Source organism: Hyperolius riggenbachi, chromosome 3, assembly GCF_040937935.1.
Source record: "Hyperolius riggenbachi isolate aHypRig1 chromosome 3, aHypRig1.pri, whole genome shotgun sequence".
NCBI classification, from domain to species: Eukaryota; Metazoa; Chordata; class Amphibia; order Anura; family Hyperoliidae; genus Hyperolius; species Hyperolius riggenbachi.
The window spans coordinates 500,301,859-500,317,095 of record NC_090648.1 but is presented as its reverse complement, the minus strand read 5'-3'; the positions used below and the strand labels follow the sequence as shown (position 1 = coordinate 500,317,095).

At 50.0% G+C, this 15,237-nt stretch overlaps 1 protein-coding gene across 7 annotated transcripts in view; it reads right to left on the bottom strand.

The window, feature by feature from the left end:
- The window catches only part of SGCD (sarcoglycan delta), a 1,036,820-nt gene that overhangs the window by 100,100 nt on the left and 921,483 nt on the right, over positions 1–15,237 (bottom strand). The gene's annotated exons all lie outside the window — the stretch shown is intronic.

Genomic DNA, 15,237 nt, shown 5'->3' with positions numbered 1-15,237 from the left:
CAAAGTGGGTGGAACACTGTACACTGGGACCTAGTCGCGGGACAAAATTCTACACTGGGAGCTAGTCGCAGGCCAACCTCAATGTCTACTGGCTACCTTCCTCCCTTATAAAGTTCTCTGGTGTCTAGTGGTCCTCCCTCCCCTATACAATTCCCTGGTGTCTAGAGCACCCCACCCTACCTTTTTACAGTTCCCTGGTGTCTAGTGGCCCTCCCTCCCCTATACAGTTCCTTGGTGTCTAGTGGTCCACCCTCCCCTATACAATTCTCTGGTGTCTAGTGGCCTCCACCCTCCCCTATACAGTTCCCTGGTGTCTAGTGGCCCTCCCTCCCCTATACAGTTCCTTGGTGTCTAGTGGTCCACCCTCCCCTATACAATTCTCTGGTGTCTATTGGCCTCCACCCTCCCCTATACAGTTCCCTGGTGTCTAGTGGTCCACCCTCCCCTATACAGTTCCCTGGTGTCTAGTGGTCCACCCTCCCCTATACAGTTCCTTGTTGTCTAGAGCACCCCACCCTCCCTTATACAGTTCCCTGGTGTCTAGTGGTCCACCCTCCCCTATACAGTTCCCTGGTGTCTAGGGGTCCACCCTCCCCTACACAGTTCCCTGGTGTCTAGTGGCCTCCACCCTCCCCTATACAGTTCCTTGGTGTCTAGAGAACCCCACCCTCCCCTATACAATTCCCTGGTGTCTAGTGCTTTTCCACTACCTCCCCATATGGCTTCCCTGGTGATCTAGGGCTTCACCTCCAATATGGCTTCCCTGGTGATGTGGAGTGGGGCCAAACATAATGCAAAGTGGGGAAACCACTTGAGGGCCAAACTGAATGGCTCCGAGGGCCAAATCTGGGCCACGGGCCGGAGTTTGACATGTATGTTTTACAGCAAAGAAGAAATACTGAGTTTCAGACTATTTTAAAGTCCTATTACTACAACGGGGGCCCGGTGGTGGAATGTGGCCCAGGAAGGCTCTATAGGATCCAGAGCCTTCCCTCTACTTAGGTGAGTATGTAACTTGTTTTCTTTGTAGGTGGGTACAGTTATGCATTAATTACGTGAATCCCGGAAAAGTTCTATTTAGGATTAGTTCTACAGATAGAATTATTCATTATTTTGTACATTGATTTTCTCTTCAGGTTTACTTTAAGTGGGGAAGGGAAAAAATAAAAAAATATTTAGCAATCTTGTAAACTTTTTATCGACCAAGGTCGCAGCCACGGCCAAATTTCCAGTGAATTACTGCATGTCGGGTAGTTTCTCTGCGCAAAAACTGCTGTGACAGAAGCAAACAAGACGTAGATACAAAACAGCAATTAACCTTGCCTGGGAGCCGCGACACGTTGTTACAACTCGGGACGATCGCGGAGGAAACGCGGAGCGGGTGAGCCGAGGCCAAACAACCAAATTCCCTCACATGCTTCTGACTGGCGCTAAAACCACTCAGCGAAAGAGCGCCAAGCCTGGGTCAAACCAACGCCACACACAAGCAACAGTCAGAAGTAAACTCATTAAATCATTAAAGGACCACTATAGCGAAAATCTTAACATTTTAAATACATCTGTACATGTACAAAGAGGAAGTACATTTCTTTCAGAGTAAAATGAGCCATAAATTACCTTTCTCCTATGTTGCTGTCACTTACAGTAGGTAGTAGAAATCTGATAGAAGCGACAGGTTTTGGACTAGTCCATCTCTCCATAGGGGATTCTTAGCAAGGCTTTTATTCTTTATGAAGACACTCCCTGAAAAGGATTCATACAAAGATGCTGGCGAGCCACCCTGCTCACTGCGTACTGATCTGGCAGTTGGACAGAGCAACTGCCATTCATAAAATGTTTTTCAAAAGAAAGAAAACCATGAGAATCCCCCATGAGGAGATGAACTAGTCCAAAACCTGCCGGATCTTTCAGATTTCTACTCCTTACTGTAAGTGACAGCAACATAGGAGAAAATTAATTTATGGCTCATTTTACTCAGGAAGAAACATACTTCTTATTTGTATGTGTTTTACATCTTACAATTTTTCGCGACAGTGGTCCTTTAAAGGGAACACAAAATGAGAGGGATACGGAGGCTGCCATATTTATTTCCTTTTAAAGGTCCACTATCGCAAAAACGTAGGCAGTTAAAATCTGACAGAACCGACAGGTTTTGGACCAGTCCATCTCCTCATAGGGGATTCTCAAGTTTTCTTTGTTTTCAAGAAGATTTCCTGAAAAACAGTTGCAAAGTGTAACTGACAAAATAGCGTGCAAGTGAGTAGGGAGGCTGGCTGCTATCTTACTATTTTGGCAGTTAAACTGCTATTCAGGAAATGCTGTTGAAAACAAAGAAAACCCTGAGAATCCCCCATGAGGAGATGGACTGGCCCGTAACCAGTCGGCTCTCCCAAATTTTAACTGCCTACTTTTTTCGCAATAGTGGTCTTTTAAACAATACCAGTTGCCTGGCAGTCCTCCTGATTCTGTCTCTAATACCTTTAGCCATATGCTTGTTCCAGGGTTTCAACTCAGACACTACTTATGCCAGAAAACCAACTGGGCTGCCAGGCAACTGGGATTGTTTACAAGGAAATCAAGTTGGCAGCTTCCATATCCCTCTCACCCCAGGTTCTCTTTAACATTTTGTTCTTTTCTCATCGATAAAATACTTTGGCACTAATGCCTAGTGTCGGGCATACCGCTCTGTGGCCCCAGGAGTCCCCCATAAATAAACAATTGTCCCTAATGGCTGTAAATCATCTAGCTAGCACTAGGCTAGCTAGTGCAAGTGTCGGGCACCCCCCGAACCCTCCCAAACCCCCGCGATCCCCCCGTTTATTTGTTACACCCCCCGGATCCAGCGATCGCACAGCCTCCCGGCACAGGTCCGGTCTTTACTATGGGGAGGATTGGTTTTGCGCATGACGTCATGTTCAATCCTCCCCATAGTGAAGAGCGAAGGTGTCCGGGAGGCTGCGCCGATCGCTAGATCCAGGCTGGGTACTTCTTCTAGCTAGCCTAGTGCTAGCTAGAGGATTTACAGTCATTAGGGACAATTATTTTGAAATCGGGCACAAAGTAACAAAACCTCCTGAGCGGCGTAACGCTCAGGAGGTTAAGAAATTGATGGAACGATTTCCAAACTTTAACACATTATAAAATGAGAGAGAACTTGACATGCTACTGGGAGAAGAAGAATCCACAGTGACGATTGCTGTACACTATGTCACAGCATGCCACATACTGAGCGGAGGAATCCACAGTGACAATCGCTGCACACTACATCACAGCATGCCATAGATTCAGGTGAGGAATCCACCGTGACAATCGCTGCACACTTTGTCAAGGTATGCCACAGACTGAGAGGAGGAATCCACAGTGACAATCGCTGCACACTATGTCACAGCATGCCTCAGACAGAGGAGGAATCCACCGTGACATTCGCTGCACACTATGCCACAGCATGCCACAGACAGAGGAGGATTCCACAGTGACAACCGCTGCACACTAGGTCACAGCAAGCCTCAGACAGAGGAGGAATCCACAGTGACAATCGCTGCACACTATGTCACAGCATGCTTCAGACTGAGGAGGAATCCACCGTGACATTCGCTGCACACTATGCCACAGCATGCCACAGACTTAGAGGAGGATTCCACAGTGACAATCGCTGCACACTATGCCACAGCAGGCCACAGACTGAGGAGGAATCCACTGTGACAATCGCTGCACACTATGTCACAGCATGCCTCAGACTGAGAGGAGGAATCCACAGTGACAATCGCTGCACACTATGCCACAGCAGGCCACAGACTGAGGAGGAATCCACTGTGACAATCGCTGCACACTACATCACAGCATGCCACAGATTCAGGTGAGGAATCCACCGTGACAATCGCTGCACACTTTGTCAAGGTATGCCACAGACTGAGAGGAGGAATCCACAGTGACAATCGCATGCCACAGATTCAGGTGAGGAATCCACCGTGACAATCGCTGCACACTTTGTCAAGGTATGCCACAGACTGAGAGGAGGAATCCACAGTGACAATCGCTGCACACTATGTCACAGCATGCCTCAGACAGAGGAGGAATCCACCGTGACATTCGCTGCACACTATGCCACAGCATGCCACAGACTGAGAGGAGGATTCCACAGTGACAACCGCTGCACACTAGGTCACAGCAAGCCTCAGACAGAGGAGGAATCCACAGTGACAATCGCTGCACACTATGCCACAGCATGCCACAGACTGAGGAGGAAACCACCGTGACAATCACTGCACACTATGTCACAGCATGCCTCAGACAGAGGAGGAATCCACCGTGACATTCGCTGCACACTATGCCACAGCATGCCACAGACTGAGAGGAGGATTCCACAGTGACAATCGCTGCACACTATGCCACAGCAGGCCACAGACTGAGGAGGAATCCACTGTGACAATCGCTGCACACTATGTCACAGCATGCCTCAGACTGAGAGGAGGAATCCACTGTGACAATCGCTGCACACTATGTCACAGCATGCCTCAGACTGAGAGGAGGAATCTACAGTGACAATCGCTGCACACTATGCCACAGCAGGCCACAGACTGAGGAGGAATCCACTGTGACAATCGCTGCACACTATGTCACAGCATGCCTCAGACTGAGAGGAGGAATCCACAGTGACAATCGCTGCACACTATGTCACAGCAAGCCTCAGACAGAGGAGGAATCCACAGTGACAATCGCCGCACACTATGTCACAGCAAACCTCAGACAGAGAGAAGGAATCCACAGTGACAATCGCTGCACACTATGTCACAGCATGCCACAGATTGAGAGGAGGAATCCACAGTGACAATTGCTGCACACTATGTCACAGCATGCCTCAGACTGAGAGGAGCATAAATGAACTGTGAGGCCCCTTTTACACAAGAGCGCTGTTTTTGCGTTGTGTTGCCTTTTCTGTATGCAGGGTTATGCAACAGCAAAGCGCATTTTGTCACACCGGAAGTATTCAACTGGCCACCGACCCACCGCAAAAGTCAAATGCGTCGGAATGCAGTGAAGTCGGTGCACAATGCAGAAAATGCTTACCTGTTACACCTCTATCCCGCCATCAACCCCCTTTCATGTCCCATGTTTCACCTTGATTTGGCAAGGCCTGTATGAATCATGTCAATAAAGCTATTTTTGATTTGACTGGGGTGTCATCTGATGTACCAAGTGCATTAAGCTGGCCACTAACGATCCAATTTCTAGTGAAAAATCATGTGAGCGATCAGATAATTCTAATCGGAAGTGAAATATCGTAATACATCGTTCACTACACCATCTACGAACCAATCTTTGCTTCCTATCTATTACAACCGACAAGGAAATCCAAATTTTGGGTCAACGGAAATCCAATCGGACGACTGTTTTTATAATCCTTCATAATTGATTGAGCCCATCATCAGAGATTATTTACACCCAATCCGATCACATCCAATCAGAATTATCAGATCGCTCAAACGATTTTTCGCTAGAAAGTGGACCGTGAGTGGCCACCTTTAGTGAGATTGTGTTTCAGGCAGTCTGTAGTGCACACAGTGGTGTAGCTAAGGAGCTGTGGGCCCCAGTGCGAGTTTTACATTGAGGCCCCCCAAGCACTTTATACATAACAATTCATATGGCTCACCTAAGCCTGCCAATGGCAACTACAGTGTCAGAGGTGCAAGAAGGGGATGGGGAGCAGCTTGTTACTGATTACCACTATTCACAGCTTCTATAGAAGTGATTATTACCAGCACAGGACCAATAGAGAGCTAATACTGCAGTTGAGGAGGGGTCCCACAGGGGCCCCTCTGCGTTCGCAACCTCTGCATCCCCTATTTCTACGCCATTGAGTTCACAGCACAGTATATTATTTTGGTACCCCTGTAATGTATTGCAGCTTTCCAGGTCCCTCTGTTGTTCTAATGTTCCTTGTAGTGTAATTCTTGGCCAATGGTATCTTAGTCCCCACACATCCCCTCTGTCCATAGACCATGGGTAGGGAACCCATGGCTCGGGGGCCAGATGTGGCTCTTTTGATGGCTACATCTGGCTCACATACATATCAGTAGGGGTTCATTCACTGAGCTACACTGCTCAAGCAGCACTGCTTAGTGTGGCAGCGCAAGTAACATTTTCAAAGTAGGCACGCTACTGCTGTAAGATGCACCACTAACTTACTCGCGCTCCCCCAAAACTAACAGCTGCTCCAACTGTCCCATCCTGGATCCTGTCAGGTCCAGTGACTTTGTAGGACGAGATCCCTGCACTTTGATTGACCCAATAGGCTGCCTGTCATTTGACAGGCAGCCTATTGGGCCAAAGTGCGAGGATCTCATCCTACAAAGTGAATCATCCCCCAAGTCAGCTAGCTAATTGTACAAGCTGTTAGTCTGTATTTCTCCTGTCTGGCTCTCGGGGGAAATTGCTGATGTTGCTGAAACTCAACACAGGCTGAAGACATGTCTGATACTTCCGCTGCCCAGAGGATCAACTGTGTACACATCACCATGGCAACAGGGACGTGAGCGCCCCGCTGCGCATGCGCACTGTCCCAGTTTTAAAGATATTGTATGGCTCTCACGGAAATACATTTTAAAATATATGGCGTTTATGGCCCTCTCGGCCAAAAAGGTTCCTGACCCCTGCCATAGAGTATCAGTGTATGCGCGGGTTAGGGGTGACACGGGCTGATTTGCCCCGGGGCACCTCATAGGTGGAAAATGGTCCTGGAGAGAAGAGAACCAGTATTTGCTTTAGGTCCTCCCTCGACTCCCACTGTCTAAATGACTTTCCCTCTCCACTCGGCTGCCCCTCTCTAAATGACGCCGTTCCCCAGATTGGTTGGGCCTCTGTGGATTGCTGGTTGTGCCTTCCAGGTATTCGGTAAATGTAGCATACCGGAATTTAACATGGAAACAGCAGGGAAGCGCCACATACGCGGCTCCTGCAAAGCAACGCTAAGAACTTCACAGACGGAAGGGCAGACAAAGTCAACAACATTTATCTTCTGAAGGAACGACGGAGAAAAAAAAAGCGAGACCGTTTTTCTGCCGACAATTGTACCAGCCTAGAATGCAGATCCTGCCCTCGGTACACAACTGTAGTCACGGCAACATACTGCTCTACAGCATAACCGGCAAATCTCCTGTATATTCATGCTAATCCTCTCAGATCCCTTCAAGACACTCCGCTATGGAGGTTTCTCCATTCTGCATTCACAATCCAGTGTTCTTTGTCATCGCAGGTTTCCTTGTTTGGCAAGGAGGGGTCGCTTTGGTAGCCAGCAGTAGTGTACGAACAGGAGGCCCCTTCAAATGAGTGGTTTTCTGAAAAAACGTAATTGGCTAGCCAGTTGTTGTGGTTATTAGGCAGGCAACCAAAACCATCACAGTTGGGTTATCAAGTTAGGGTGTAAATGCATAATTTTATACAGCAACATTTATTCTGCAGTTTTTTTGTTGTTCTGCAATGCCATGGTAGCAGGGACGTAACTACAAATCGGGCCCCGCCCCCCTTTCCCCCAGCAAAACTTTGACCCCCCCCCAGGCAGGGGGATATAGATCAGTGCTGATTAGTAGTCAGATACATGTGACACGATGAGATAGACATTTGTATGTACAGTGCCAAGCACACAAATTACTATGCTGTGTTCCTTTTTTTCTTTCTATGCCTGAAAAAGTTAAAAAACAGGTATGCAAGTGACTGTGCGGGTCAAGACTGGGTCGGACTATAGCGTAACCCTCACTGGTAAGTAATTACAGCCATAAAACCCTTTCCCATCAGTAAATGGCTTCTGTGAGCAGGAAAAAGATAAAATGGGTCAATAGTTCATGGATTTGAGCTCTGGCATACTTAAATTAAGGTATCATTGAGCAGAGACTAGAGTTGGGCCGAACGGTTCGCCTGCGAACGGTTCCATGCGAACTTCAGTGGTTCGCGTTCGCGTCCCGCAGGCGAACCTTTGCGGAAGTTCGGTTCGCCCCATAATGCACATGGAGGGTCAACTTTGACCCTCTACATCACAGTCAGCAGGCCCAGTGTAGCCAATTAGGCTACACTAGCCCCTGGAGCCCCACCCCCCCTTATATAAGGCAGGCAGCGGCGGCCATTACGGCCACTCGTGTGCCTGCATTAGTCAGAGTAGGGCGAGCTGCTGCAGACTGTCTCTCAGGGAAAGATTAGTTAGGCTTAGCTTGTTCCTGTCTGGCTGCATACCTGTTCTGTGAACCCACCACTGCATACCTGTGCTGTGAATCCACCACTGCATACCTGTGCTGTGAACCCACCACTGCATACCTGTTCTGTTCAGTGGACCCGCCACTGTATACCTGTTCATTGAACCCACCACTGCATACCTGTGCTGTGAACCCACCACTGCATACCTGTGCTGTGAACCCACCACTGCATACCTGTGCTGTGAACCCACCACTGCATACCTGTTCTGTTCAGTGGACCCGCCACTGCATACCTGTTCTGTTTAGTGAACCGCCACTGCATACCTGTTCTGTTCAGTGGACCCGCCACTGCATACCTGTTCTGTTTAGTGAACCGCCACTGTATACCTGTTCTGTTTAGTGAACCCGCCACTGCATACCTGTTCTGTTCAGTGAACCCACCGCATCAGTGCGCATACCTGTGCAGTTAAGTGAACCCGCCACTGCATACCTGTTCTGTTCAGTGGACCCGCCACTGCATACCTGTTCTGTTTAGTGAACCGCCACTGTATACCTGTTCTGTTTAGTGAACCCGCCACTGCATACCTGTTCTGTTCAGTGGACCCACCGCATCAGTGCGCATACCTGTGCAGTTAAGTGAACCCGCCACTGCATACCTGTTCTGTTCAGTGGACCCGCCACTGCATACCTGTTCTGTTTAGTGAACCGCCACTGCATACCTGTTCTGTTCAGTGGACCCGCCACTGCATACCTGTTCTGTTTAGTGAACCGCCACTGTATACCTGTTCTGTTTAGTGAACCCGCCACTGCATACCTGTTCTGTTCAGTGAACCCACCGCATCAGTGCGCATACCTGTGCAGTTAAGTGAACCCGCCACTGCATACCTGTTCTGTTTAGTGAACCGCCACTGTATACCTGTTCTGTTTAGTGAACCCGCCACTGCATACCTGTTCTGTTCAGTGAACCCACCGCATCAGTGCGCATACCTGTGCAGTTAAGTGAACCCGCCACTGCATACCTGTTCTGTTCAGTGGACCCGCCACTGCATACCTGTTCTGTTTAGTGAACCGCCACTGTATACCTGTTCTGTTTAGTGAACCCGCCACTGCATACCTGTTCTGTTCAGTGGACCCGCCACTGCATACCTGTTCTGTTTAGTGAACCCGCCACTGCATACCTGTTCTGTTCAGTGGACCCGCCACTGCATACCTGTTCTGTTTAGTGAACCCACCACTGCATACGTGTTCTGTTCAGTGGACCCGCCACTGCATACCTGTTCTGTTTAGTGAACCCGCCACTGCATACCTGTTCTGTTCAGTGGACCCGCCACTGCATACCTGTTCTGTTTAGTGAACCCGCCACTGCATACGTGTTCTGTTCAGTGGACCCGCCACTGCATACCTGTTCTGTTTAGTGAACCGCCACTGTATACCTGTTCTGTTTAGTGAACCCGCCACTGCATACCTGTTCTGTTCAGTGGACCCGCCACTGCATACCTGTTCTGTTTAGTGAACCGCCACTGTATACCTGTTCTGTTTAGTGAACCCGCCACTGCATACCTGTTCTGTTCAGTGGACCCGCCACTGCATACCTGTTCTGTTTAGTGAACCCGCCACTGCATACCTGTTCTGTTCAGTGGACCCGCCACTGCATACCTGTTCTGTTTAGTGAACCCACCACTGCATACGTGTTCTGTTCAGTGGACCCGCCACTGCATACCTGTTCTGTTTAGTGAACCCGCCACTGCATACCTGTTCTGTTCAGTGGACCCGCCACTGCATACCTGTTCTGTTTAGTGAACCGCCACTGTATACCTGTTCTGTTTAGTGAACCCGCCACTGCATACCTGTTCTGTTCAGTGAACCCACCGCATCAGTGCGCATACCTGTGCAGTTAAGTGAACCCGCCACTGCATACCTGTTCTGTTCAGTGGACCCGCCACTGCATACCTGTTCTGTTTAGTGAACCGCCACTGCATACCTGTTCTGTTTAGTGAACCCGCCACTGCATACCTGTTCTGTTCAGTGGACCCGCCACTGCATACCTGTTCTGTGAACCCGCCACTGTATACCTGTTCTGTTCAGTGAACCCACCGCATCAGTGTGCATACCTGTGCAGTTAAGTGAACCCACCTACCTACGTGAGTGCACGCAGTGTGATATACCACTCCGTGCATACCCGATATGGACAAAACAGGTAGAGGAAGAGGTAGTGGCAGAGCCAGAGGAAGGCCACCCGGCAGGTCTGCGCGAGGTCGTGTAAATGTAATTTCGTGTGGACCTGGCCCACAGTACAGTGCTCGGAAGAAGGCACGTCCCATCACCTCCCAAGATTGTCAGGACGTGGTTGAGTATTTAGCGACACAGAACACCTCATCTTGCTCAGCCACCAGCGCTACTACTAGCACCACTTCCGCTGCATTTGACACTTCGAAAGAATTATTTAGTGGTGAAATCACTGATGCACAGCCATTGTTGTTACAGCCAGATGAATTTTCACCAGCTCATATGTCTGAGTTACGCAGCAACATTATGGATGTAACGTGTAAGGAGGATGAAGGACCTACTGATGTTGGTGCATGTTTGGATTTGTCTGAGGCAAGCGAAGCTGGGCAGGATGATTACGATGATGACGATGATAGGGATCCTCTGTATGTACCCAATAGAGGAGATGAAGAGGGGGACAGTTCAGAGGGGGAGTCAGAGAGTAGGAGGAGGAGAGAAGTTGCTGAAAGAAGCTGGGGCAGCTCTTCGTCAGAAACAGCTGGTGGCAGTGTCCGGCACCATGTATTGCCACCTATGTACAGCCAGCCAACTTGCCCTTCAGCATCAGCTGCTGAGGTCCCCATAGTGCCCACATCCCAGGGTGGCTCAGCGGTGTGGAAATTTTTTCATGTGTGTGCCTCAGATCGGAGCAAAGCCATCTGTTCGCTCTGCCAACAAAAATTGAGCCGTGGAAAGGCCAACACTCACGTAGGGACAAGTGCCTTACGAAGGCACCTGGAGAAAAGGCACAAACAGCAATGGGATGGCCACCTGAGCAAAAGCAGCAGCAGCACACAAAAGCAAAGCCACCCTCCTTCTCCTCTTCCTCCTCCATCAGGTGCATTATCTGCTTCTGCCGCTTTCTCCCTTCCACCTTCACAGGCACCCTCCTCCACTCCGCCTCTGCCCTTGAGCGGTTCCTGCTCCTCTGCCCACAGCAGCAGTCAGGTGTCCGTGAAGGAAATGTTTGAGCGGAAGAAGCCAATTTCGGCCAGTCACCCCCTTGCCCGGCGTCTGACAGCTGGCGTGGCGGAACTGTTAGCTCGGCAGCTGTTACCATACCGGCTGGTGGACTCTGAGGCCTTCCGTAAATTTGTGGCCATCGGAACACCGCAGTGGAAGATGCCAGGCCGCACTTATTTTTCGAGAAAGGCCATACCCCAACTGCACCGTGAAGTTGAGAGGCAAGTGGTGTCATCTCTTGCGAAGAGCGTTGGGTCAAGGGTACACCTGACCACGGATGCCTGGTCTGCCAAGCACGGGCAGGGCCGCTACATTACCTACACAGCCCATTGGGTGAACCTGGTGGTGAACGATGGCAAGCAGGGCGCAGCGGACCAAATTGTGACACCTCCACGGCTTGCAGGCAGGCCTCCTACCACCTCCTCTCCTCCTGCTACATGCTCTTCGCTGTCCTCCTCCTCCTTGGCTGAGTGGCAGTTCTCCTCTCCAGCTACACAGCCCCAGCTCCGCAGGGCCTATGCTGCATGCCAGGTACGACGGTGTCACGCCATCTTAGACATGGCTTGTCTCAAAGCGGAGAGTCACACTGGAGCAGCTCTCCTGGCTGCTCTTAAGAAACAGGTGGATGAGTGGCTGACCCCGCACCACCTGGAGATAGACAACGTGGTGTGCGACAACGGCAGCAATCTGCTTGCCGCTTTGCATATGGGGAAGCTGACACACATACCCTGCATGGCACATGTCATGAATCTAGTGGTTCAAAGATTTGTGGCAAAGTACCCTGGCTTAGCGAATGTCCTGAAGCAGGCCAGGAAGTTCTGTGGGCATTTGAGGCGGTCTTACACAGCCATGGCACGCTTTGCGGAAATTCAGCGCAAAAACAACATGCCGGTGAGACGCCTCATTTGCGATAGCCCGACTCGCTGGAACTCGACCCTGCTCATGTTCTCCCGCCTGCTAGAACAGAAGAAAGCCGTGACCCACTACCTCTACAACTACAGTAGAATGAAACAGTCTGGGAAGATGGGGATGTTCTGGCCCGACAACTGGACACTGATGGAGAATGCATGCAGGCTCATGCGGCCGTTTGAGGAGGTGACCAACCTGGTGAGCCGCAGTGAGGGCACCATCAGCGACTTAATTCCCTACGCTTACTTCTTGGAGCGTGCTGTGCGTAGAGTGGCGGATGAAGCTGTGAATGAGCGTGACCAGGAACCGTTACGGCAGGAACAGGCATGGGACCAATTTTCATCAGACCCAGCTGTTTCCTCAACACCTGCGGCAGCACAGAGGGGGGAGGAGGAGGAAGAAGAGAAGTCGTGTGCAGAAGACGAATCAGACTCAGAGGATGATGAGCAAGGTGTTTCTTTGGGGGAGGAGGAGGAGGAGGGGACAGCGGCAGGAGAACAACCTCAGCAGGCATCGCAAGGGGCTTGTGCTGCTCAACCTTCCCGTGGTATTGTTCGCGGCTGGGGGGAGGAGGTTGACTTACCTGACGTCACTGAGGAAGAGCAAGAGGAGATGGAGGGTACTGGATCCGACTTTGTGCAGATGTCGTCTTTTATGCTGTCCTGCCTGTTGAGGGACCCCCGTATAAAAAACCTCAAGGGGAATGAGCTGTACTGGGTGGCCACACTACTAGACCCTCGGTACAGGCACAAAGTGGCGGACCTGTTACCAACTCACCGGAAGGTGGAAAGGATGCAGCACATGCAGAACCAGCTGTCAACTATGCTTTACAATGCCTTTAAGGGTGATGTGACGGCACAACGCCAGCAAGGTACCACTGCCACTAATCCTCCTCCCGTGTCCACGCAGTCAAAGACAGGACGCTCCAGCGATCTCATGGTGATGTCGGACATGCGGACGTTCTTTAGTCCAACGCCTCGCCGTAGCCCTTCCGGATCCACCCTCCACCAACGCCTGGAACGGCAGGTAGCCGACTACCTGGCCTTAAGTGTGGATGTAGACACTGCTGTGAACAGCGATGAGGAACCCTTGAACTACTGGGTGCACAGGCTTGACCTGTGGCCAGAGCTGTCCCAATTTGCCATCCAACTTCTCTCCTGCCCTGCCGCAAGCGTCCTTTCAGAAAGGACCTTCAGCGCAGCTGGAGGCATTGTCACAGAGAAGAGAAGTCGCCTAAGTCACAAAAGTGTTAAGTACCTCACCTTTATCAAAATGAATGAGGCATGGATCCCGGAGGGCTGCTGCCCGCCCCAAGACTAAGTCAGTCCCCGCACATACAGCATCTCTGCCTGCACGCCGTGTGACTGGCTGCCTGGCCTGCCCCAAGAAGACTAAGTCGCTCCCAGTCCCTCCACACAGCATGTCTGCCTGCAGGCCGCTTGACTACCTTCTCCGCCACCACCAACAGGGTCCGGGACTCCAGGCGGATTGCTGAATTTTTTAGGCCGCTGCTAGCAGCGGCCGCTGTAATAATTTTTCGGGTGCGTGTACATGACTGCCTAATTTTTCTGGCTGCACTGCGGGCAGCTGCAACAACAAAAGAAAAGGCATGTACATGCGCCCATTCCCCTTCGTGATCATTACCTTGCCGTGGTGAAGGGGCTTGCGTATCACAATGGAGCAATGACCGGCGCCTAGATGAGTGTCTCGGGGGGCACACCCACGATAATAAGGTCGTTGCCTCATTGTGGTCAGACCAAATTTGATCAGCTGGACAGTCACTGTTCTGTCATTCAGCTACATCAGCCAGGTGACCATATGGGTTGTAAAGCCACCAAAACCTGCACTCTCGCCATGGTGCGCACCAGTAAAGCACGGCCGTCACTACACAAACAGCTGTTTGCGGTGCGTTACACGATGAGTTTGGTGTGTCAGTGTGAAGCAGTACCTTAATTACACTACCTGATTGATGTATACACATGCAAGATGTTTTAAAGCACTTTAGGCCTGTCATTTAGCATTCAATGTGATTTCTGCCCTTAAAACGCTGCTTTGCGTCAAATCCAGATTTTTCCCGGGGACTTTTGGCATGTATCCCACTCCGCCATCCCCCCCTCCAGGTGTTAGACCCCTTGAAACATCTTTTCCATCACTTTTGTGGCCAGCATAATTATTTTTTTTTTTTCAAAGTTCGCATCCCCATTGAAGTCTATTGCGGTTCGCGAACTTTAACGCGAAGCGAACCTTTCGCGAAAGTTCGCGAACCCGGTTCGCGAACCGAAAATCGGAGGTTCGGCCCAACTCTAGCAGAGACAATGAAACAGTAAAAAAAAAGTAAAAACTAGATTTAAATATAAAACAAAACCGTGTGATATCTATAAAAAAAGTCATTTTTAGGAGAAGGAGGATAGATACTATTGTTTATCTCATTAGTTTATTTTCACCTCAGATTATTATTATTATTATTTATTTATATAGCGCCAACATATTCCGCAGCGCTTTACAAAGCACAATAAGACGACAAGGGGAACATAGATACAACTAACAAATGTACAGCAGAGTTCCAAGCAGCACAAATATTGTTACAAGAACAGTAAACATTAGGAGGAGGACCCTGCCCTTGCGAGCTTACAATCTAATGGATGTCAGATGTCCTTTAATGGCTCACTCAGTTCAAAGAAAAACAATTGTTCTCAATCTAATTGAACTTCTTGCTTTCTCATGCTAATTGATTCTGTGAGCAGCTTTGGTTACTAAACTGCTGTGTATACATAGCCGGCCTTCAACCTGAGCGACCGGAGCGGTCGCTCAGGGCGCCAGCTTCCAAGGGGGCGCCTATAGCTGGTTGCCTATGCGGAGGGCACCTACACCTGATTTCCTATACTGGGGGCACCCATAACTGGCTACCTTTACTGAG